The 25419-nt window shown below is 37.2% G+C and overlaps 1 long non-coding RNA gene across 1 annotated transcript in view; it reads left to right on the forward strand.

Moving 5' to 3' along the window:
• The first annotated feature begins 4661 nt into the window (after positions 1 to 4661).
• LOC116524153 overlaps positions 4662 to 25419 on the forward strand; it is a 178315-nt gene continuing 157557 nt past the window's right edge. Inside the window, exon 1 of the long non-coding RNA XR_004257198.1 lies at positions 4662 to 4873. This is a non-coding gene — a long non-coding RNA (uncharacterized LOC116524153). The remainder of the gene's footprint in view (positions 4874 to 25419) is intronic.

Raw genomic sequence — 25419 nt, forward strand, 5'->3', positions numbered from 1 at the left:
CTTCATGAAGGGTCCAGTCAGTTTTATGGGCTCATCTGGTTAGGTCAGGTTTACCTAGGATAATCTCCCTTTTGATTAACTCAGTGTCAATTTATTTGGCACTTCACTTAAATTTGCAAAATCCCTTTGGCTTTGTCAGCCAATTTAACGTAATTGTGGGAGTAAGATCCTTCATACTCACAGACCTACCCATATTCAAGGGGAGGAGATTATACAGAGCATGTGCACCAGGGGGTGGGAATCTTGAGAACTACCTTATGATTCTGCCTACCAGGAAGACTGTAGTTACCTACCAAGCTGGGGTGGCTTCAACCTCCCGAATCCTGAATGTACTTGAGATCATCTGGGCGTGGTTAATTTGTATGTTTCTCATTTAAATATGTAGATTGGAAGCTACTTCAATCCAAGAGACCTCATTTACCCTTTGCCCAGAGTAGACCACAGCTGCTCTAGAACTGAACTGCGAGAGCACATATGAGTGAGTTGCTTTGGTAACTGACACATACTCCATTCTATTTGAACACCAGTTGAAATGCTTTTGCAATGACATTGCTAAACAGAGTTGAAACTAAAATGTTGCAGCATGTCGAAATCCCAGAGGTGGCAGAAGTTGAAAGTAAATGATTACCTCGAGAACCAGCATAAGTTTTTGTACCATACATAAGTTCACAGTATAGATTCATTATAATTTTTTGTACAAAGGGATGTCTATCTTCTCTCACCATTATTGGGTTACTAGCTAGTACCTTTTATGTAGCAAGTACGCAGCAGATATTTGTTAAACCAAATTGCTTTTTCAGTATGGTTACTTATATGTATCTGAACCAGCACATACACAATTAGAATTTCCATGACTTTGAGCTCTCCCAAACCTGCTTTAAACTGTCTATTAAAAGTATAAAAACATCAAATCCCTTTTGTCTAGGTAATTATATTTCTGACTAAAGCGACCCCAGTGTCTTTAGAACTCATGCTCATTTGTCAATAGCAGCTACTGTAATTATTCACTGTATTGTTCACAAGAGTGAACAACTTGCTTTTTGTCTTCCAGAGGCTAAATAAAGTAAAATTTCCCAATAGCTCTGCAGTGAATTGTTGAAGGTCTTTCATTCCCATGGTGCTTATGAGTAATCCCATGCATAGAAACAATATGAGAAAATCATTAATATCTTTTGAGACAGCAATAATTACCCACAGTTCCCAAGACTCATTTGGTCTTGCCACATTGTTTTCCAAAAAATATTATTAGTTCCTTGGGGTATTAATAGGTGTTTCTGACAAGAAGTTTTCTGTATTAGTTCATTCTTACACCTCTATAAAGAAATACATGAGACTGGTTAATTTATAAAGAAGAGAGGTTTGATCGGCTCATGGTTCCACAGGCTGTGCAGGAAGCATGGTGGCATCTACTGCTGGGGAGGCCTCAGGGAGTTTTACTCATGGTAGAAGGCAAAGCAGGATCAGGCATCTTACATGGCAGGAGCAGGACTCGGGGTGGCAGGGGTACTAATACTTTTAAACAACCAGATCTCATGAGAACTCTATTACTATACAGCACCAAGGGAGGATGGTGCTAAGCCATTCATGAGAACTCCACCCCCATGATCCAGTAACCTCCCACCAGGCCCCACCTCCAACACTGAAGATTATAATTCAACATGAGATTTGGTGGGGGCACATATTCAAACCATATCATTCTGCCGCTGACCCTTTCATATCTCATGTCCTTTTCACATTGCAAAATATAATCATGCCTTCCCAACAGTCTTTCAAAATCTTAACATATTCTAGCATTAGTTCAAACTCCCAAGTTTCCTCAGAGACAAGGCTAGTCCCTTTCACCTATGAGTCTGTATAAATATAAAATAAGTTAGTTACTTCCAGGATAAATTTTGGGAGGCCAAAGCAGGTAAATCACAAGGTCAAGAGATTGACACCATCCTGGCCAATATGGTGAAATCCTGTCTCTACTAAAAATACAGGGCGTGGTGGCACGGGGTTGTAATTTCAGTTACTCAGGAGACTGAGGCAGGAGAATCACTTGAACCAGAGAGGCAGAGGATGCCATGAGCCAAGATCAGCCTGGTGACAGAGCAAGACTCTGTCCCCTCCCCCAAAAAAAGATACAATGGAGATACAGGCATTGAGTAAATTACTCTTATTCCAAAAGGGAGACATTGGCCAAAAGAAAGGAGCTATATTCCCCATGCAAGTCTGAAACCCAGCAGGGCAGTCATTAAAGCTTCAAAATAATCTCTTTTGACTCCATGTCCCACATCCAGGGAAATCTCTTGCAAGGGGTGGGCTCCCATTGCCTTGGGCAGCTCTGTCCCTGTAGCTTCACGGGGTTCAACCCCATGGCTGCTCTCAAGGCCTGGCATTGAAAGCCCATGACTTTAGCATACACATTTTGCAAACTGCCAGTGGAGCTACCATTCTGGGGGCTGGAGGATGGTGGCTGCCTTCTCATATCTCCACTAGGCAGTGCCCTGGTGGGGACTTTATATGGAGACTTGAATCCTACATTTCCCCTGTACACTAGCCTGGTGGAGGTTCTCCATGAGGGCTCTGCCCCTGCAGCAGGCTTCTGCCAGTATATATAGGCTTTTCCATATATCCTTTGAAATCTAGGCAGAGGCTCCCGATCCTCGACTCTTGCATTCTGTGCACCCACAGGCTTAACACCACATGGAAGCCACCTAGATTTGTGGTTTGCAGTCTCTGAAGCAGCAGTCTTAGCTATATCTGTGCTTCTTTCAGTCATGGCTGGATCTGGAGTGGCTGGGACACAGGAAGCAGTTTCCCCAGGCTATATGGGGCAAAAGGCCCCAGGCCTGGCCCATGAAATTATTTTTCCCTCCTAGGCCTCTGGGCCTATGATGAGAGGGGTTGCCACAAAGATATCGGAAATGCCTTTGGGGCATTTTCCCCATTGTCTTGGCTCCTTCTTATTTATGCAAATTTCTGCAACAGACTTGAATTCCTTCCCTGGAAATGGGCTTTCTTTTCTACCACATTGCCAAGCTACAAATTTTCCAAACTTTTATGCACTACTTCCCCTTTAAGTAAAAGTCAATTTCAGCTTTTTTTTTTTTTTTTGCTCATGCATGTAAATATAGGTTGTTAGAAACAGCCAGGTCACATCCTGAATGCTTTGCTGCTTAGAAATTTCTTCCACCAGATACCCTAAATCATCATTCTCAAGTTGAGTTCCACAGATTCCTATTGGGGCACAATACAGCCAGTCTCTTTGCTAAAGCATTGCAAAAGTGAACTTTACTCTAGTTCTCAATAAGATCCTTATTTCCATCTAGACTTCCTCAGCCTGGACTTCATTGTTAATAACACTATTAGGATTTTGGTCAAATTCATTTAGCAAGTCTGTAGGTGGTTCCAAACTTTCTCTCATTTTTCTGTCTTCTTTTGAGTCCTCCACAGCCTTCCAGCCTCTGCACATTGCCCAGTTCCAAAGCCATTTCCATATTTTCATGTAGCTTTTTAGCAATACCCCATTCCTAATACCAATTTTCTGTATTAGTTTATTCTCAAACTGCTATAAAGAAATACCTGTGACTTGGTAGTTTATAAAGAAAAGAGGTTTAATTGGCTCATGGTTCCACAGGGTGTACAGGAAGCATGGCAGTATCTGCTTCTGGAGAGACCTGAGGGAGTTTTACTCATGGCAGAAGGCAAAGCAGGAGCAGGTATCTTACACAGCAGGAGCGGGACTGGGGGTGGTAGGGGGTACTAACACTTTTAAACAACCAGATCTCATGAGAACTCTATTGCTGTATAGTACCAACAAGCGAGTGGTGCTAAACCATTCCTGAGAACTGCACCCCTATGATCCAATCACCTCCTACCAGGATCCCACCTCTAACAGTGGGGAATTACAATTTGACATGAGATTTGGTGGGGACACAGATCCAAAGCATATCAGTTTCTATTGCATAGATGTTGGGAAAGGTAGCATGCTTTGCACTGCCCCTACACCCCACCAAAGAAGCACAATTTAAATTAGCAATTAAAAAACTCTAAGCATTCATAAAAACAGGTATTCCTCAGTTAACTTGACCATGGGCACTACTTTTTTCCCTCCTCAGTGGCTCTGTGAACATCTAATTAAAATCAAAGAAAATAATGTTGCCAAAATACACTTTTGAGGAATGCTAGATAGATTAGCAAGGCATTTAATAACAAGGTTGTATTTGTTTGTTCTCACACAGTTCTTCTCATTGGGGTGGGTGAATTGGGAGAATCAACACTGATTGAGCACTTGTTACAAGTGGGACACTGCACAACATCTCTTCTTAATGTTTAGCTGTTCCTGTAAGAGAGGCAATCTGACTTCTGTTTTGCAAATCCAGATGCTGGTGTTGAAGAGAGTAAAATAATGTCTACAGGCAATCAACTAGCCTATCATATACAAGATCTGGGCCCTTGGCAGTATTTAACGTGCACTCTCACGTACAGAACCCCTATAACCAAAATTACTGACAGCATATTTTCGCTTTCTATATGAAAACATAGCTTTCAAGAAAGGGCTCTGTAGAAGTTCTTGGGGAAAAATTAAGAGCTTGTTCAAGTCTTCAAGTGAAGCTTTGAATATTGTAGGTTGGGCAGGGACACATCAATACTTTTATTAATTAGGGGCACTGAGGTTGAGAATGATGAGTGTTACTTGAGCTGGATGTCAGATCTGAATACCATCTGCCTTTTGGAATGAGATGACCACCACCAGCTCCTAAAAAGAAACTGTTCCCAGGCCCTGTTAATGTTCTGACTTCATCATTTGGATCCTGGCTGGCTATGTGCTGCCTTGTGAAATTTTGATTAAAATTTTGCCTTCCTGAATTTTCTCCTTAAAGAAAAAGTAAGTACTTAACCAATCTCTGAAATGTATCAGCAATAGTTGATAAATACTTTAAATATTTTATTTCCCTGAGATGTACTGTAAGCAGAACAATTTAGATAAATAATTTCTTAGGGGGAGAAAAACTGATAGCTAGTTTACTGAGGACTCCAGTGTACAATGGTAGTCTATATTTTGAGGACTGTCTTTTCAGTATTATATTTTAGGCCTTTTTTTTTTTTTTTGAAAAACTGTTCTTGTGCTATAACCTGCTGGAGTGATTTTGAATAATAGATGTTAATAAAAGGCAGTTTGTTGAGGTTCAGGGTTTTATTTGTTTGAGTTAGTAGGGAGAGGAGTATTAATATGTATTACAATTGCACAGTAAGAAAAACAGGATGTGCTTATTTTTTCCATGAGTATGAGATATGATGTGGTTTCAAATCTCAAATGTTACTCAATTTCAACTATCATACAGGCATTTAATCAAGATGGACTTTAAGATAGCACATGTGTGTTACCAATTACTATACTATGGAAAGTAATGAAGATTTCTTTAGTTGGATTATTTACAACCAGAATGCCCCAGATACAGGCTTGTTGCATGCTTTCTCCAGGAAAATGCCTCAGTCACCTTGTCATTGAATGACTGAGCCTTATTTCCCTTGTAATTCATTCTACTTCAACCAGCTCAGCCAAGCACAAAAGTGAAACCCTAAAGAAAACAGTTCATTGCACTTGGCAAGTCTTCCCATTAAGCAGGAATGTTTACCGTATTCATATTGGTGTATGTACTGTACTCATAAACATTCAAGCTCTACTCATTTCTCTTATGATTTGTGGCTTCTGAAATCAATCAGTCACCAAGGTAACAGGCAATATGGTTTCCTCCCATGCTTTGATGAGATATGAGTATATCTGTCTATGCATGTGGCTCAATGAGATTATTCTCGTTCATTGCTACTCATTAGAATTGCTTGGCAATCTTAAAAAAGAACCAACAGCGGTATGTTAACAGAACAATTAGACTATCTGGCAATGGAGTGAGGGTATAATTATTTACTTCATTAGTTGTTTTTATATTTTTTATTTTGGAATACCTTTAACATACATAAGGAAGTGGAAAAATAAAATAATCTACAGGATGGTGTAGCCATTGCTTAGCATCAGCAATGACTGATGCATTGCTAGACTTGTTTCATATATAGCCAACCCCACTCTCACTACCCCTTCCTTTGGGCTATTTGGTTAGAAGTCCTAGATATGACTTCATCTGAAAAATATCTTACTGTGGATATATGTATAGTTAAAAGAATCCCCTTCTTAAATATATGTATAGTTAAAAGAAGGGGATTTTAACTGTACATATATCCACACTAATGAAAACTTGTAATACCAATAAAACACCAAAAGTTTAACTTACTTCTTTTGTATAATAAAATATCCTGACAATGTTCACACTTTCCAGATTGTTCCATATATTTATAGTTTGTTGGCTCAAATAAGAATTCAAAGAAGGTATATTTATTGAGATTGGTTAATGTGTCTCTTACATCTTTTAAAATCTATAGTCTACGTCTCCATCTCCTTTTTTTTTCTTACAAAAAAGAGAATGGGTCATTTATATGCAGTTTTCCAAAGGGTTAGGAATAACTGAATTTCTGTTACATCATTTAATGAGCTCTTCTGTTCTCTTTATTTCCTGTAAGTTGATAGAACTAAAAGCGTCGTAGAATTTAAATGGGATCACTTTGGAAAGAATGTTTCATAAGTATTACTGGGCACACCCATCATTAGGCAAAACATTTCTGGTTGTTTCTCTTTTTGAGATATTAACAACCTCTGATGATCAATGCCCAGACCCATTTTTAAATTAGTTTACAAAATGGTACTATTTTAATTCAATTATTCCTTTTACTTACTAGGCGGAATAATTCATTCTCTAATGAAGTTTTCTGTCATCAAGTATCTAATTACCGTGAGATACAGTTTGTACAGTAAAGAAAGGAAAACTCCTTGATTCTTTTCCCTTATTTGCTAGTTTTCAAATGAGCCCATATACTACTTTCTTCCCAGGAGGTTCAAATTTTGGTATTATGAATACATGAATTTTTAAATATTTGATGTATTTTAATACTTGCAAATATTTTTCTTTTTATGCTTAAATTGTCCCAACAATGGCCAGAGTATCCTCTTCATTTTCTTTTCTGAGCCTCTTGGACACAATCCTTAGTCACTGACAGCATTCTTGCTTTCTGGTATGAAAGCTCATCTTAAACATTCCTAAAACAGCCATTTCTCTGAGAACCCCTAGTTCCTTTTATAAGGAAATGTAGTGAAAGACACAGATCTGATTGATTGACATGCTCATTGTTACTAGATTGCTCATATTAGAGCAGTTCACAGTAATATTGAGAAGATACAGCGATTTCCCATGTACCTCCTTCCCCTACACATGCACAACCTCTCTTGTTATCAACATTATCCACCAGAGTGGTCCATTTGTTACAATTTATAAACCTACCTTTACACATAATTATCACCCAAAGTCCATAGTTTACATTAGGGTTCACTTTTGGCATATATTCAGTGGGTTTGGACAAATGTATGATGACAATATCCACCATTATAGTATTTTACAGAGTAGTTTTATTGTCCTAAAAATCCTGTGTTCTGCCTATGTATCCGTCGTCCCACTCAAACCCTGTCAACCACCAGTCTTAATTGGCTCTATTGTTTTGCCTTTTCCAATATGTCCTGTAGTTGGAATCCTACAGTAGGTAGTCTTTTCAGATTGGCTTTTTTTTTTACTTAGTAATGTGCATTTAAGGTTCCTGTATGTCTTTTCATGGCTTGATAACTCTTTTCATTTTAGTGTTGCATAATACTTTATTGTCTGGATATATTAACAGTTTATTCACCTACTGAAGACATCTTGGTTGCTTCCAAGTTTTGACAATTATAAATCAAACTGCTATAATCACTTGTGTAGGTAGACATGTTTTCAACTCCTTTCATTAAGTACTAAGGAGCTCGATTGCTAAATTCTATGGTAAGAATATATTTAGTTTTGTAAGAAACTGCTCTTCCAAAGGGGCTATACTATTTTGCATTCCAACCAGCAATGAATGAGTTTCTATTGTTCCACATTCTTGTTAGCATGTGGAGTTGCTGTTTCTGGATGTTGACCATTTTAATAGTTGTGTATTGGTATATCTTTGTTGTTTTAATTTGCATTTCCCAGATGACCTATGACGTGGAGGATCTTTTCATATGCTTCTTTGTTATCTGTATATCTTCTTTGGTGAGATGTCTGCTAAGGTCTTTAGCCCATTTTTAATCAAGTTGTTTTCTTATTGTTGAGTTTTAAGAGTTCTTTAAATTTTGAATAAGTCTTTTATTAAATATGTCTTTGTATGTTTTTTACAAATATTTTCTCCCAACCTGTGGCCTATCTTTTCATTCTTTGACAGTATCTTTTGCTGAAGAGAAGTTTTTAATTTTAATGAAGTCCAGCTTACTAGTTATTTCTTTGATAGATCTTGCCTTTGGTATTGTGTCTAAAATGTCATTGCTAAACCCAAGGCCAACTAGGTTTTCTCCTATGTTATGGGACTTTTATAGTTTTTTGGAAAACAGAAACATATTTTAGAACTCAAGAATGTAGTGTTTTTCTTTATTACTTTTACATCTGAATCTTCTTTCCTTCATGCCAAAAATTTTAGTTCCTAATTACAATAATATAAGGACTCATTTATTTGTCCCATATGGCACATTGAATTTTCTAAAAATTGTCACAAAACTGTTTCCAGTCCTATGTGCATCCGGAATCTTGTTGCTTCTGCTTCAGAATATGGAGTTGATTTTCTTTCGCTTGAAATTGGATACCCCTTTGTGTTTTCCTCAATGAATAAAAAGAAACAAAAACAAAAGTGTATGACTTCTGCATGGTAGGCAGGAGGCAATTCAGCTTCTTTTGGACTTTCTCTTAGAATGCTCACCCTTGGAAAGAGTCACATGCTTTAAGGAAGTCCAGGTTCAAGAGAGGTCACTTGTAGGCCTTCTGGCCAATAGTCCCATCTATGGTCTCAGCTGACAGACAGGGTCAACCACCAGAGTTGTGAGTAAGGAAAATTTTAGATGATTCCATGTCCTCAGTTGTAATGGACTGGGGTAGAAATAAGGCATTCCCACTAAGAGCTGCTTAAATATTTTTTCAAGAGCAAAATTAATGTCATTTCATTGGTGTTAAATTACCCATGCTTTGTTGCTTTTAAGTATAGCCCTTTCTCTTACCTTTTTAATTAAATAGCTTTATTGAGGTGTAATTGACATAAAAAACATGGAATTTAAAGCACATAATTCAATAAGTTTTAACTTGTACATACACTGTGAACACATGAGGGCAAACAAGATAATGAAACAACATATCAGTTCAAGAGTTTCCTCCTGCTCCTTTGTATTCTGTGTAATCCTTACTTGTTGCCCCTCTCTGGCTCTCACCCTCCTTTGTCTCCAGGCAGCCATTGATTGGCTGTTATTATACATTAGTTGCGTTTTCTAGAATCTTATATTAATTTAATCATACATTCTGTACCCCTTTTGGCCTAGCTGCTTTCCTTCAGCGTTACTATTTTGAGATTCATCTGTGTTATAGGGTTATCAATAGTTCATTCCTTCTTATTGTTGAATAGTATTCCACTGTGTGGCTATACCATAATTTGTTTACTGACTCATCTCTTGATGAGCATTCAGATTGCCCCTAGAATGTTTTTTTTCAACAAATAATGTTGGTATGTGTGTTCATGTGCAGGTATTTGTCTGAACATCTGTTTTCATTTTTTTGGGGTAACTAGGAGTGAAATGGCTAGACTATATGACATGTGTGTGCTTAGCATTTTGGGAGCTACCATACTGTTTTCAAAACTGTTTATCAATATTTTATATTGCTACAAGGAATGTTTAAGAATTCTAGGTAATCCACAGCATCACCAACACTTGTATGTTCAGTTGTTTTTTAATTTTAGGCATTCTATTTGGTGTCTGGTGTTGGCTTTAATATGCATTTCCGTAATGTCTAAAGAAGAACATATCTTCCTGTGCTATTTGTCATTTGTATATCTTTTGTGGTGTCATATCTGTTAAAATCTAGTGCACATTAATTAAGATTGGATTGTTTCCTTATTACTGATTTTTGAGTTGTTTGTATCCAAATATAAGCCCTTTATCAATGTCATCATATTTTAAAACCTCAAATTTTGAGGTAATGTATGATGAAACCATAGGAATCAGAATATCCCTCACCATACACACAGCTGCTTGTAATTAACAGTACAATCACTATTACCAAAAGCATGATTGATTTGTTTGTCAATCTGAATATTTTTCCTTTTATAAATTAATCTCATTTGTATTTACTGATATGATCTGTATGTTTGACCGCTGGTTCTATAATATTGGTTTTTGTAATTGTTAAATATACGTACCCTTTCATTGTGTATTCTATTTTATTTACTTGTGTTCTCTCTCTCTTTCCTCTTCTCTCTGGCTATTTTTTATTTGTTCACTCCTGCCAGAATTTTTGAAATTTGCTAGTAGTGACTTCTTTCTGTTCTTCTCCCCTTCTCCCAGCATCTACAGGCACACCTCCTTTGATTGCACTTCACTTTTTGTGCTTCCCAGATATTGTGTTTTTTACAGATTGAAGGTTTGTGGCAACAATGCACCAATCAAGTGTATTAGCACCTTTTTCTAACAGCATGTGTTCACTTTATGTCGCTGTGTCACATTTTTCATAATTTTTCCAATATTTCAAACTTTTTATTATTATTATTCTATCTGTTATGGTAATCTGTGGTCAGTGATCTTTGATGTTACTATTGTATTTGTTTTGGGGTGCCACAAACCTTGCTCATATAGAAGGTGAACTTAATAAATGTGTGTGTTCGGGCTGCTTCACCAACCAGCCATTCCCTTATTTCTCTCCTTCTCCTAGGGCCTCCCTATTCCTTAAGAGAAAACAACATTGACATTAGGCCAGTTAATAACCCTACAGTGGTCTCAAAATGTTCATGTGACAGGAAGAGTCATATGTCTCTTATTTTAAATAAAAAGCTAAAAATGATTAAGCTTAGTGATAAAGGTATGTCCAAAAAGCTGAGATAGGCCCAAAGCTAGGCCTCTTGTGCTAAACAATTAACCAAGTTGTGAAGGCACAGTAAAAGTTTAAAGTGCTACACATAAATAATGAGAAAGCAAAACAGCCTTTTTGCTGATATGGAGAAAATTTGAGTGGTCTGGATAGAAGATCAAACCAGCCACAACATTCCCTTAAGCCAAAGCCTAATCAAAAGCAAGGCCCTCTCTTCAATTCTGTGAAGATTGAGAAAGGTGAGGAAGCTGCAGAAGAAAAATTAAAGCTAGCAGATGTTGGCTTATGAGACTTAAGGAAAGAAGCCATCTCCATAACATAAAAGTGAGATGTATAGCAGCAACTGCCAATGTAGAAGCTGCATGTAGCAAGTTATCCATCAGATCTAGCAGAGATCTGATGAAGATGGCTATAATACAGAGTAGATTTTTCAATGTATTAATAGATTAAATAGATTTCTATTGGAAGAAGATGCCATCAAAGACTTTCAAAGCTAGAAGGAATCAGTGACCTCAAACTTCAAAGTACAGGCTGACTCTTGTTAGGGGCTAATGCAGTTGGTGGCATTAAGTTGAAGACAGTACTCATTTACCATTGTGAAAGTCTTCGGGCCCTTAAGAATTATGCTAAATCTACTCTAGCTGTGATCTATAAATGGAACAGCAAAGCCTGGATGACAGCACCATCTGTTTACATCATGGTTTGTGGCAGTATTTTAAATCCGCTATTGAGAACTACTGCTCAGAAAAAAAAAAGTTTCCTTTCAAAATATTACCACTCATTGACAATGCACCTGTTCACCCAAGAGCTCTGATGGAGGGGTATAAAAAGATTAATGTTTTCTTGCTTACTAACACAACATGCATTCTGAAGCCCATGGATCAAGGAGTAATCTCAACTTTTAAGTTTTATTATTTAAAAAATACACTTCTTAAGGGTATACCTCCCATAGATAATCATTTTGGGCAAAGTAGGTCGAAAAGTTTCTGGAGAGGATTCACCATTGTAGATGCCATTAAGAACATATGACATTAACAGGAGTTTGGAAAAAGTTGATTCCAGTCTTCTTGGTTGATTTAGAGGGGTTCAAGGCTTTAGTGGAAGAAGTCGATGCAGTTGTGATGGAAATAGCAAAAGAAAAGCTGTGACTGAATTGCTGCAATCTCATGATCAGAGTTGAAGGGATGAGAAGTTGTTTCTTAATGGATGAGTAAAGTAATTTCTTGAGATGGAATCTTTTCCTGCTGAAGATGCTGTGAACATTGCTGAAATGAAAACAAAGGATTTAGAATGTTTCAATCAATTTAGTAGATCAAACAGTGGCAGGGTTTGAGAGGATTGACTCCAATTTTGAAAGGAGTTCTGTGGGTAACATATTATCAAATAGCATTGCATATGACAGAAATCTTTCATGAAAGGAAGAGTCAATTGATGTGGCAAACTTCATTGTTGCTTTTTTAAAGAAATTTCCACAGTCACCCCACCCTTCAACAAGCACTACCCTAATCAGTCAGCAGCCATCAACATCAAGTCAAGACTTACCACCAAAAAATAAATTACAACTGGCTCAGATGATTATTATTTTTAGCAATAAATTGTTTTTAATTAAACTATATTCATTGCTTTTTTATTTGTAATGGTATTGCCCACAGATTAAAACATGATGTAAATGTAGCTTTTATATGCACTGAGAGACAAAAAATCCATGTGTCTCATTTTATTTAGATGTATACTTTATTGCAGTGGTCTGGAACCAAACCTGCAATATCTCCAAGGTATGCCTGTATTTGAAATATCCTTTACTACCAGAAGGCAATTTATGCAGAAAACTTTATTGCAGAAGGCAGTAAGTGAGTTCCTTCTCTTTTCATGTATGTTCCTGTTTCTCTCTCCCTGTTTTATTATACTGTCAAAGTGTAGCCATCATAAACTTTAGTTTTCCACTATAACCATCATTTAATCTTAATTCTATAGGTAAATATATAGTTAACATCCACTACCAGAAATTTTGCCAGTTTTTTTCTAGTCATTCTGGTTATCTGAAACTTTCTTGAGAGAAATACTGCTTTGTCTTTTTGGGGGATTTGTTGCTGTGGTGGTTTACTTACTTGGTAAATTAATAATCCTGCCCTTTTTACTTGGAGTTATGTATGGCTAGATGATATACTAGTTCGCATTTTCTTTTCTTATTTGTGTGGCCTTATTTTGTTTTCTGATACGATGCTGAAATATGTGATGACAACCTGATTTTCATAGAAGTGACTTGGAAGTAGGAGTGCTAGACATTTTTTCCTTTTATTTAAAGTATGACTATATTACCAGAATATGCCATGGCTGTGATGTGATGATTTTCCAATGTATGTGGTATACCTTTTCCATGTGAAGTTTCAAGTCTTCTTATTTGTATATCTTTAAACTTCATGGAAGTTTTCTTGATTGATAGTCTTAGTATTTGTTCTCTGCCTTTGCTTTGGTTTTCTCTGGGGACTCTAATACAATATCCAATCCTTTTTCTTATCTTCTGTAGCTTTATATTTCTCAAGAATAGTTTAGATCTTTTTCAGTGTTTCTCTTTGATGTTAAAACATTTTTTCCTTTCACTTTCTATTTTTCTTAGGGAATTATTCTTCATATTGATTTGCTTTGGAGTGACTTCAAGTTTAGTTTTCATTTCTAAAATGGTTTTCTTTTTTAATGGTCTTTCTTAAATTTTGTCACTCTATCTTTTCATACTTCCCATTTTCTACTCACCCCATTTCCATGTGTTTCTACTTCTGTTTCATGCTATTATTTAAGAGTTTCTATTACTTTACTATAAATCCTTTCACTTTTTTAGAATTATTAGAGCTTTTATTAGATTCTGCTCTTTATTGATTAAAAAAACTCACACACCTTTGTATGGGATTTAATCGTATTCCTTTTCTTTCGCTCATGCTTAAAGGAAATCAGCTGGTTGAGCTGCTGGGTTGTGATTCATCCAGAACTACCTTCTCCTTTTTCTGTTTGATATATGTTCTCCTACAGACAATTGTGTTTATAAAGAGTTCCTCAACAACAGTGACAAGAGCAATAGCAGTAATATACTGGGTTAGAAATGTGCTGGATATAGGCAATCCCTGGTTTATGAAGAGAATATGAAGCAAAATTTTCTTTCCTCTTCGATTGTTGGGAACGCTATACATTTTCTATCAAACACATCTATTACATGATAGCTAATCCCTAAGTTACCCTTCAAATGATATTGAACCCACAATGTAGCCAAATTACATGCTTATAACACCAATCTGAGTATACTATGTGGCCTTCCTTGATGTCAAGGAATAATATAGTGCTGAAAAGAAAATAGATATTTTTTCTTACCAATTCCTGGTACTCTGATGATTTTCGAAAAAATTTTTAAATAGTAAAGTTTTAATTTTCCATCAATTTACCTTTCTTTCTGTACTCCTCTTCAATACCCTTAGGTCCCTCACCTCCTTTCCTCTAATGACTTCAGGCCACACATGTGCAGCATTTTAACAGCAGGAAGAACAAAGGTTTGGGCCTCTAAAATGATTTACTGACCTCCTCTGGCCCCAAACTATAGTCTCTTTCCCACAAAGCAGCTGATCTTTGTCAGCCATTGGAAAATTAATGTAATTAAACCATTCACACTAGTGAATGACTGATTGCCCATAACCATTCTGCAGCTATTAATATTTTAAAAAGATGATGCTTGGATTACTAATTGGGGAATGTTAAACCCTGTTGCTAAAAAAATGCAAAGAAAAAAACCCACCGAAAAACAAAACATCAGGGCATAAAAGGGACAAAGTTTGCACAGATGAGCTTATAGGCAGGGCTCTAAGTTAGGACTACTCTTAAGCATGCAAGCTGTGCTCTGCAGATTTCCAGAAAGTGCCTTGGTATGAAATGTGCCCTGAAGAGCTGAGTCATTCAGTGACCTTATTAGAGTGTTCTCATTTTTTTCTGTTTTATTGCATAGTTTCTTCCATTCCATTTCATCTTCATATTACATTTGTCCCAAAATGATAGAGCCAGGTCACTTATAAATATAGGATGTTTTACATAGATGTTTTGAATTGGGGGCTATCTGTAGACCTTCTTGGACTCTCAAGTGGGTCCTGGGTGAGAAACTGCCAGTGGTCTTCCCCAACATCTATTCTTTCATTTTCTTTAATTAATAGAATGCTGATATGTTGGGGGTACAGGCAGTATGTTTACAAAAGGCTTCCAGTACCTAACATTCCTTGTGGATAGATTTTAGGCATATGTAAGCAGCACTCATACATAAGCAAAAGTGTTGTATGAGTTTTCAAGAAACACCCTCTAAATAAAGAGGGGCAACCCCTTTGTCTTTACTCTTTTTCTTCTGCCTAAGGACTGGAACTTGGACTTCATAGCTAAAGATACAATCACTATTCTGGTGAGGCAGACAGATAAGAGCCAGTGTTCTTCATGGCAGTGTGAAGCCAAAATACCAACTCTGCTCAATGCATATGTGAATTACTTTTGTTTGAGAGATAAATAAACTTCCATCTTGTTTAATCCTCTATTTTCCAAGTCTTACCTAACAACCAAACCTATTGCTATTAAGCTCCTAACTTACCATTTCACTGAAGTCAGGACACTGTGTCATTTATAGTAAAAATAAATGGCTTTAATCCTGTTTTAAAATATATAACGTTTTAGTTTAAACTGCTTATTCTACCAAGAAATTAACTTCTGAAAGCTGTTAAGACTATAAAAATTCTTTCTCATTCAAACTTAAACTACAACAGGAACTCACGGAGACATGCCTAATTTATTGCTTCTTAGTCTTCAATATGTTTTTGAATCATTTGATAATGTTGGTAAAACCCAGATGCTGATTCAGAAGGTCTGGGATGGAGCCGATACTCCACATATCTAATAAGCTCCAGGTGATAAGCACCTTGAATGGTCTGCATTGACTCACACACATGGTCTTTCCTCATCAGAGATTCTGGAACTGGGGATCAGAGAGCTGCATGATGAATGGACATTGTATAAAGTTCTTACACAAAGAAAAGTTTAAGCATCATAGGTATGGCACATATATTGTTATTTGCAAATTTCAAACAGCACAGTAGCTATTATTGTAGGCCAGGAGGGAATTTGTTGCCTTCTTTAAGAACAAAGAGTAAATCTCCTTCCAATTTGGAAAATATAACTACTGTTTTTAACTTGGAGTGTACAGAAATCATCATCATTTTAAACTTCCAGCTTCTTTTTTGCTCACAGTGGAATAGACTGGCCAGCCCCTGAAAAGAAGTGCCAGAGCAGAGATTCACTTTGTCCCCAAAATACTTGTTCAAGTGTCTGATTGGGAATTGGAGGAGGCTGAGAAACATTCTTTAGGTCAATTATGTACTGTTCCCCTTAAGGATTATTTGAAATAAGGCAAAATCAAAGAGGTCTGCTTGATCTCAGGGTTATGTTAGCTCTTGAATCGGGTCAAATTCTGTACATTCATAAGCAGTCATCTATATTGATTCAGGCAAATATTTCCCTGGAAACATTCAGAAATTATGAGAGAAAAATGTTTCTCTTTTGGTTTTAGTTGTTTGTAGGAATACCTTGAGAGCTTTCACATGCTTTTTTTTTTTTTTTTGAGATAGAGTCTTGCACTGTCAACCGGGCTGGAGTGCAATGGTGCCATCTCAGCTCACTGCAACCTCCACCTCCCAGGTTCATGCAATTCTTCTGCCTCAGCCTCCTGAGCAGCTGGAATTACAGGCACATACCACCACACCCAGGTAATTTTTTGTATTTTTAGTAGAGACAGGTTTCACCATGTTGGCAAGACTGGTCTGAAACCCCTGACCTTCTCATCTGCTCACCTTGGCCTCCCAAAGTGCTGGAATTACAGCCATGAGCCACTGTGCCTGGCCACTTTTTTAGTGTATAAATTGAGTCATATATGATTATGCACATCTATAATTAAGCATTTGTTTGAATAATTTTTTATTCTTTACCTGAATAAATACACTCTCTGAAAATCTTCTTTGACTTTAGTTAAAAAATGAGCTTTTGATAATAAATTCTGATTTAATTGAGGTCTTCATTACGCATCTTTTTTGGTTTGTTTTTGTTTTTGAGATGGAGTCTCACTCTGTTGCCCAGGCTACAGTGCAGTGGCAAAAGCTTGGCTTACTGCAACTTCCACCTCCCAGGTTGAAGCAATTCTTTTGGCTCAGCCTCCTGAGTAGCTGGGACTACAGGTGTGCACCACCACGCCCAACTAATATTTGTATTTTTTAGTAGAGATGGAGTTTCACCATGTTGGCCAAGGTTGGTCTTGAACTCCTGACCTCAAGTGATCTGCCCCCCTTGGCCTCCCAAAGATCTGGGATTACAGGCCTGAGCCACTGCACCCAGCCATCTTCTTCGTGTGGGTATGATGCGTTATATTTCTTGTTTACCTCTCCCTTTTTGTCATTACTTGGTGGATTGAGGCTTCCTGTTGTTTTTATCTAGTCTTTCCCATCTGTTTGTTAGAAAGTGTACGATCCATCTTATTCTTTTAGTGATTACTCTAGCTATTTTAACATGCATATTTGTGAAAGTCGAGAGTTAGCTAATATTTTTCTTTTCCTCCAGAATTATACAAGCATCTTCAAGTATTTGTTAAGTCTGATCTTTACCCTTACTGTTTATGTGTCGTTGTTGTTCAGTGTTTTAATTTTCCATGTATCATTGCTGCCAGTGGATAATTATTGTTGCATTTGTTGAGGCTGTTGTTTTGGTTGTTGATTTATGCAGTCAATGTTTGTTTAGATCTACACACTTATTCTTCATTGTTATTGTTGATTATTTTTCTTCTACTTCTGAATTTCATCGGTGATTATTTTTTTGGTCCGAAATATACCTGAGGAATTTCAGATAACGAGGGTCTTCTGATGATAAATTTTTTGTTTTTGTTTGTCTAAGAATGTCTTTATTTTGCCTTTATTCTAAAAGTTCAGTTCCCCCCTTCCCAAGTTGCATAGGAGTGAGACAGAGGCAGGCCTGAGTGAATACTGCACACACAGTGGATCTATGTCACAGCTGAGAATGGTGAGCCCAAGAAACTCTCAATCATGTAGGGGCATCTCTAGCAAACCTGCTCATTCTCCCCTCTGGGGACATACATACATGTGCATGCACACTCATGCACACACACACACACACACACACACACGCCCAGAGAAGGGAAAGATAGGTCTTTATTTTCCTGAAATATTCTAGGGAGGGAAACATTTATTTTCACTATCATGAAATACCTGTCAATTCCTGGACACAGAGAAACATGAGAGATTCATGAAGAATTGTTATCTAAGACATATATTGAATTCACTACAGTTATAAAGCATTTTCACATCTGTTAATCTTATGAGAATTTAAATGAGAATGAGACAGGGATTTGCTCCCTCACAAATCTGACAGCAGGTTGAAGGAGGTGACAAGGGAAACATTCAGAATGGTTTGATCGAAAGGAAGTTACCTGTTTTTAGGACTTTAGATTTATTTCAGATTGAATAAGATTAGAGAGGGTAAGACCCAGTGTGGTGACTCATGCCTGTAATCCCAGCACTTTGGGAGGCCAAGGCGAGTGGATCAACTGAGGTCAGGTGTTTGAGACCAGCCTAGCCAATGTGATGAAACCCTGTCTCTACTAAAAATACAAAAATTAGCCTGGCGTGGTGGTGGGTACCTGTAATCCCAGCTACTTGGGAGGCTGAGGCAGGAGAGTCCCTTGAACCCGGAAGGTGGAGGTAGCAGTGAGCTGAGATCACGCCATTACACCAGGATGGGTGATGAGAGCGAAACTCCGTCTCAAAAAAAAAAAAAAAGTCTAGAGTAAAAGTGAACCTAGCCCAAACAAATAAATTTTACAAATATTTACTGAATGAATGTTTTCAAAACTTGAAAAAATTAAAAATTTAGATAACATGTTCAATCTAAATATAAATTCAGAATTATGATTTTAAAAATTATTGACAAAAGTTGTATATATGTATGTTGTACAACATATTTTGAAGTATGTATCCATTGTGGAATGGCTGAATTGAGCTAATTAACACATGTGTTGCCTCATATTTTTTGTGGTGAGAACACTTAAAATCTACTCTCTCAGCAATTTTCAAATATATACATTATTATTAACTATTATGCCACGCCATCATACAGTGGATGTCTTGAACTTATTTCTTCCATGCAAGTGAAATTTTGTACAGAATTGTGATTTTAAGCATGGAATTTACTATAGCCAAATAACTGTATACTTAAGTTATTCACTGTTTAGAATGTGAACATAAGTATATCTTGGACATTAAAACTGAAAAGTCATTGAGAAAAATGGAGATTTACATGCATATGATTAATAACAATAATGACCACATGTTATTCAATAGATATTTAACTACTGTGCTGAGGTATATTTCAGTTATTTTGTAAAATCATTAATTTCAATTTCCACAGGAAAAAAGTGCCATGAGATTAGATTAGCACTATGTACCTCCTTAACAGTGAGTAAATGTTCAATATATTTAGAATAAATATATGAGTCAGTTAACAATGTTCATAAGCCATAGTAATAGAAAGAAATATGATACTTTGGAAGCATTTTGTGTTTGTGTATGCACACATGTGTGCGTATGCATACATGTGTACTTGAGGAAGTTGTAAGCAGAGTGCAAGAGCCATTGCTTTTTCTCTAGACTCAAGAAACTGATAGTCAATTAGAGGCAAATCTATTTTATTTTACTGGCCAGGGAATCAATTGGCCAAAAGTTCCCACCATCTGGGCTATCAGACAAAGCAGGCCTGGATTTTAATTCACCCACCAGGACATGCCCTATGCTGTTCAATCACTGACAGAACCTAGAGCAAGTCTCAGCTCTTTTTGATGAATACGTAGCATAGCAGAGACAATAATAATAGAAGCTACCAATTAATAAGCATTTACTATATGATAGGTGGCATTCTTTAAAGGTCTTACTAGGTATAAACTCATATAATTTCCACAACAATTCTACAATATATGTGCTCTTATTAGCCTGATTTCACAACTGACACAGAGAAATTAAGCAATTTACCTAACTGGCCAGTTGTAGAGCCTAGATTGAAATGTAGACATTTAATGTCACCATGGTGCTCTTGCCCCCTACTTGTTGCTCATTGGCTGCATTTTAACTCACAAGAATCAAAACTGAAGAGTTTGAACCACACTGAAAAATAGCTTCTTCACTCTAGGGAAGTGGTTCTAAACTGGAGGTAATTTTACCCCTCAGGAGGCATTTTTTATTGTCAATACTCAGAGATGATGATACATTCATCTGCTGGGTAGAGGGCAGGGATACTGCTGCATATCCTATAGTACACTGGACAACTTTCTACAATGAACAGTTACCCAGTTTAAAATGTCCATAGTGCAAAGTTTGAGAAATTCTGCTCTAGGTTAGTAGCTCCCAGCCTTGGTTGCATATGAGAATGATTTAGAAAGCTCTCAAAATCCCATTAGGTGCAACTCAGACCAATTATAACAGAAGCTTGGGTGGTGAGTAGTATTTATTAAAGCTCACAGGTGATTCGAGTATAAAACCATGGCAGCAATCTACTGCATTAGGGAAATTTGTCCTTTTGAATATCAGACCCTTATCAATTCCAGTGAGTTCCTCCATCTCCAATGATTATATACATAGTTGGAGAGAGACAGGAAGTTTCACCTCAGCATTTCATATTTTGAAGGACCTTTTGACACTTCTCCAAGGAAACAAAGAAGAGAAGAAGGAATCACCAAGAGTAGACTAAATATGTGCCTATTCTCTTTAGAGACGTCTTTAAACTCCTGTCATCTGTTTTGCACTGAAATCCTGATTATCCTTTCATAGCTAAACCTGAATAAGATTAAATCCTTGACCTTGATGTAGGCTTGTAAAACTAAAACCTTAATGGAGGTGAGTATGTGCATGCTAGTTGTAGAAGGGCCACTGTAGATAGAAGGTAGCAAAGCTAAGAATGACAGTTCTATGTGTCAGTCATCTTGTGAAGGCATGGCTTTAGGCAGAAAACTTAAACTCCCTTCCTTTGACAGGGATGCTGGGCAACCAGCTTCATTGCCTGGAGATTTATGCTCTGAGAAGAGCGAAAGTCCAGATGTGAACCCTTGAGTGATGCCATGATTTGGCCTACAACCTATTAGACAATATATAAGAGAGGGCAAAATTATACCTCTGATATGAACTTCAGAGATCAAAGCAGATCTAAACCAGAGTATGCAGATTATGTAGACATTTCAATGTTTTTTTGTTTTTTTATTATCCATAAACAGTTAATAAAATCAACTGTTAATGTTCTAAGTTTGACCAAGGTGCTCTAAGGGATCTTAAGGGAGAAGTTTTCCATGCTTGAATCAGATTATTAAAGGGTGAGTAACACTTTCTAAGAATTGTGTTGTGCTGGTAGCAGTCCTCATAAGATTATTTCCCAAAGAATCCATGAATGCTTGAGTTGGGACTACACCATCTGAACTTCCCTCTGCTTCTAGAAGTTCCCCTTTTTAAGACTAAAATTTGCTGGGTGTGTGTTTTTATAATAATATATTATTTTCCCTCCAGTTTCAAAGTATCTCATTAAATAATTTAGAAGGCAAAGAAAAACAAAAACCATCAGATCTGGTTAATAGCAGTAGAGTGCTGGAGCATCTGTTCTTTTTCACTAACTGTTATCCTCTCAGTACTGAAATTCTTCATTCCTCAGTCCTTGCCTTTTTAATTGTGGTAGGTGCAATAATGCCTCTTTCCACAAAGACACGTGAATGTGTTACCTTATATAGCAAAAAGGACTCTGCAGATGTTACAAAGTTAAGCATCTTGAGATGGGTAGTCAGTCCTGGATTATTGAGGTAATATAATCACAAAGGACCTTATTAGAAGAAGACAGAGTCAAAGTAAAAGAAAATGATCTGCTGATGAAAGCAGAGAGGAGAGACAGAAGATGTGATGAGAGAAGCAGAGTTGGAGTGATATAGTTTAAGATGGAGCATGAAGCCACAAGCTAAGGAATGGGAGGTTGCCTCTAAAGCTCTAGGTTCTTAACCTAGAAAAGGCCTCTAAACCTAGAAAAGGCAAGAAAAGGCAAGGAAACTGTCAGAGCAGAAGGAATGCAGGTCTGCCAACACTGCTAGTGGGTAAGACTCATTTTGGACTTCTGATTTCCAGAACTATAAGAAATTAAGTTTGTGTTACTTTATGCCACCAAGTTTGTGGTAATTTGTTACAGCCGCTTGGCAAACTCGAACGGTAACCATGCTGTGCTTCGTGGTAGAATGGACCTACTCTTCTCTGATCCATGATCATTGATTACAACAGTCTCTGCTATTATCACAGAAGAAATTTGAACACAGGAAGCCTGACTGAAAAGAAAGTAGGATTAAGAGGTGCACATGATATAGTACTGTAGCTTTTTCACATTAATTTATGAGGAATGGTCTGCTAAAAATATTTTCCAGATTTGTAATAGTCATTTATATGAAAAGCACTCTAAACAGTACATTTTGCAAACTTAATTATCTCTAATTATATTTAGTACATTTAAAACAACAAAATTTCATGTACATATGACTCTTCTAAAAGTTCCAGCTTGTATATGGGACAAGAAAATATTTTAAAGCCTGAATTATTCAACTACACTAAAAATTTCCAGGTTTTCATTTTGTAATGCCAGGCTACAGGCTTAATTTAAAATTCTTTATCCATTCAACTTTTCACAGATGTATATTTTCTCTACTTTCCCGTATGTAGGAAAATGGCATTTGCTCTGATCAATACTTGGAGAAGAAAATCTTTTTGCTTCATCCATTTTGTGGGTTCATATTTTGGTGTCAGAGATAATAATGAAGGACTTGGACTTTAGAATATCAGGCACAGAGCAGTATTTTCTGGAAAAAATTTATAAGTGATTTTTCTCTCGCAGGGAAAAGAATACAGAGAGTATGCAAGGAAGACAAAGAAGATATGTAGGAGGGGGTGGTGTTAATGGAAAAGCAGCTGGGAAAACAGATTAGAGTTTATCATAAGTGACCCCGAAGTCTAAGTTCTGGAAATAGTTTCATGAATGAGTGTCTTAGTTGAAGCCCAAAAAACATAGATCAAGTGGCTTACACCACAAACATTTATTTCTCATGGTTCTGGAGGCTGGGAAGTTCAAGACCAAGGTGTGATCTGATTTGTGTCCTGATGGGATCCCCCTTCCTGGTTTGCAAATGGCTGCCTTCTTGTTGTATCCTCACATGACACAGAGACAGATCATCTCTCTTGTGTCTCTTCTTATAAGGGCACTAATCCTATTATGAGTTATGTACTCTTAGGACCTAATTATCCCCAAAAAGCTTTATTTCCAAATACTATTGCACTGGGGATAAGGGCTTCACCACATGAATTCTGGGGGGACATAAATATTTAGTCCACAGCAATGAGAGTATAGTCATATAGTCAAAATGAGAAGTTAATCATATTTAAGGTGTTATTTGTTCTTTTGTACATACTTAAAAATCATGGATCAAGGTGATTCCATTGTTTTCAAATTCTTACATTCCACAATTTTAACTAGGAAATACGGGAGACCAAAATGTGTTAAATTAATAATGAGTTTTAATTTATAATTCATTGAATGGTTGTGGGACTCATAATTCCTTTACTTGTCTATTGCTGATAATTCTTTAACTTTTAGAGGTTCTCAAATTTTGGTATGTATGAAAAAAAAATTACCTAGGGAGCTTGTTTAACTGACTCTTACTGGATCTGTCTGAGGATGAGGCCCTGGTATCTTAATTTTTAGTAAATATCTCAGGTGATTTTTTGGGTGGTTGATCCACAAACCACACATGAACCAGGAACACTGGGCTCCCAGCCTCCACCCCATGCCCATTCTCCTGAAGGCAGCCTTCTGAAGTTGGGGTTTAAAGCCTGCTGACTTGCCAGATAGAGTGTGGTTCCCACACCAGCAGCATGGTTATCATGGGAGAGCTCGTTAGAATTGTAGACACTCCGGCCCATCCCAGACGCAGATTCAGAATCTGCATTTTAACAAGATCTTAAGGTCGAGTGTGTGGTGGAATTATTTACAAGCACACTTAAGTTTGAGAAGCACCATCCTCCTGGAAATTAATCAGCCTCCCCACCAGTGGTTCTCAATTCTCTAAGGAACTCTGAAAAATTACACAGGATTCACTCCAGACTCACTGATCCTTCAGCAGTACAGAGGCAGGAAATAGCTTTTAAAGAAAGATCCAAAGGTGACTCTGATACACACCCTGGTTAAAAACAATTGCTCCGTAGGGCTTCTTGGCAAGTCAGAACATTTGTGATGACAAAAATCATGCCAGATCACTCTCAAATCTCAGCTTTGCTTTGTGGTGTGACAGCCTTAAATTCAGAGCAGACATTTGTATTACCTCGGGTAGCCTTTGTTCTTTTCAGCCTTCTCGTCCTAGTTGTCACACTGGGAGAACTCTAAGAAGTCAGAGTTTTCATCTCTGTCCTGTGCCCTCAGGGGAAGGCTGATTTATTCCCAAGTTCTTCTGCCTCTTTAATTTTTTTTTTTTAAGTTGAAGGCTGTACTCGTGTAGGTCAGCCGATTCATAATTCACTCTGAGACTGGGGAAAGGACTCTGAAGTCCTCATTTTCTTTAGGACTTGAGTGGTAGTTTGTTAAAACTCCAGAGCTGTCAGCCTTCACTGTAACTGTGGTCCTTATAAATATGAGAAAATAATGAAACTTTATTAAAGGACAATCCAGACATGAATCCTTAACTATTTTATTTAATGGGTCTTGTATTAAAGGGAGTTTCAAGACATTCTGAGATAATTTTTAACTCAGCCATTTGTCGGGTAGTTTACTGAAGGTATTTTAGTTTATAACTGAAAGGGGCTCTAAATAATGGCCTTAGTTCAGATATGTCCCTAAGGACCTATCAACTAACCCTTCATAGGTAGGATCTGAACCAGTCGAGGTCAATCAGATCTTGCTTGATGGTCTGTGGCCAAATCAAGTTGCTACTTTTCCTGAATCCTGGAAAAGATACAGGAAATTGGGACTGATTATTTGAGGAAGCTCTGTTGCTGGTGAGGAAATTCTGTTGAGTTCTGTAGGAATTTTTCTAGTTTGTTTTGTATTCAGTTCTATCAGCAGGCCAGCAGCAACTCAAAGGAAAACCTCCTTTCTGGCATGTCAATCACACAAGCACATAGAATCATGTAGCATATAGGATCAGTCACAAGAAGAACTCTGGGGTAGGGGAGAGGTTTTTCTTCCACTGCTTGGATTCAATGCCTTTGAGAAGGACCTATTTTTTCCTGTGGACAAAATGTCATCACACCAGCATCTTGTTGCCCATACTCTTCACCTTGTCTAT

Source organism: Sapajus apella, unplaced genomic scaffold (assembly GCF_009761245.1).
Source record: "Sapajus apella isolate SASKATOON/1434 unplaced genomic scaffold, GSC_monkey_1.0 scaffold44, whole genome shotgun sequence".
Taxonomy (NCBI): domain Eukaryota; kingdom Metazoa; phylum Chordata; class Mammalia; order Primates; family Cebidae; genus Sapajus; species Sapajus apella.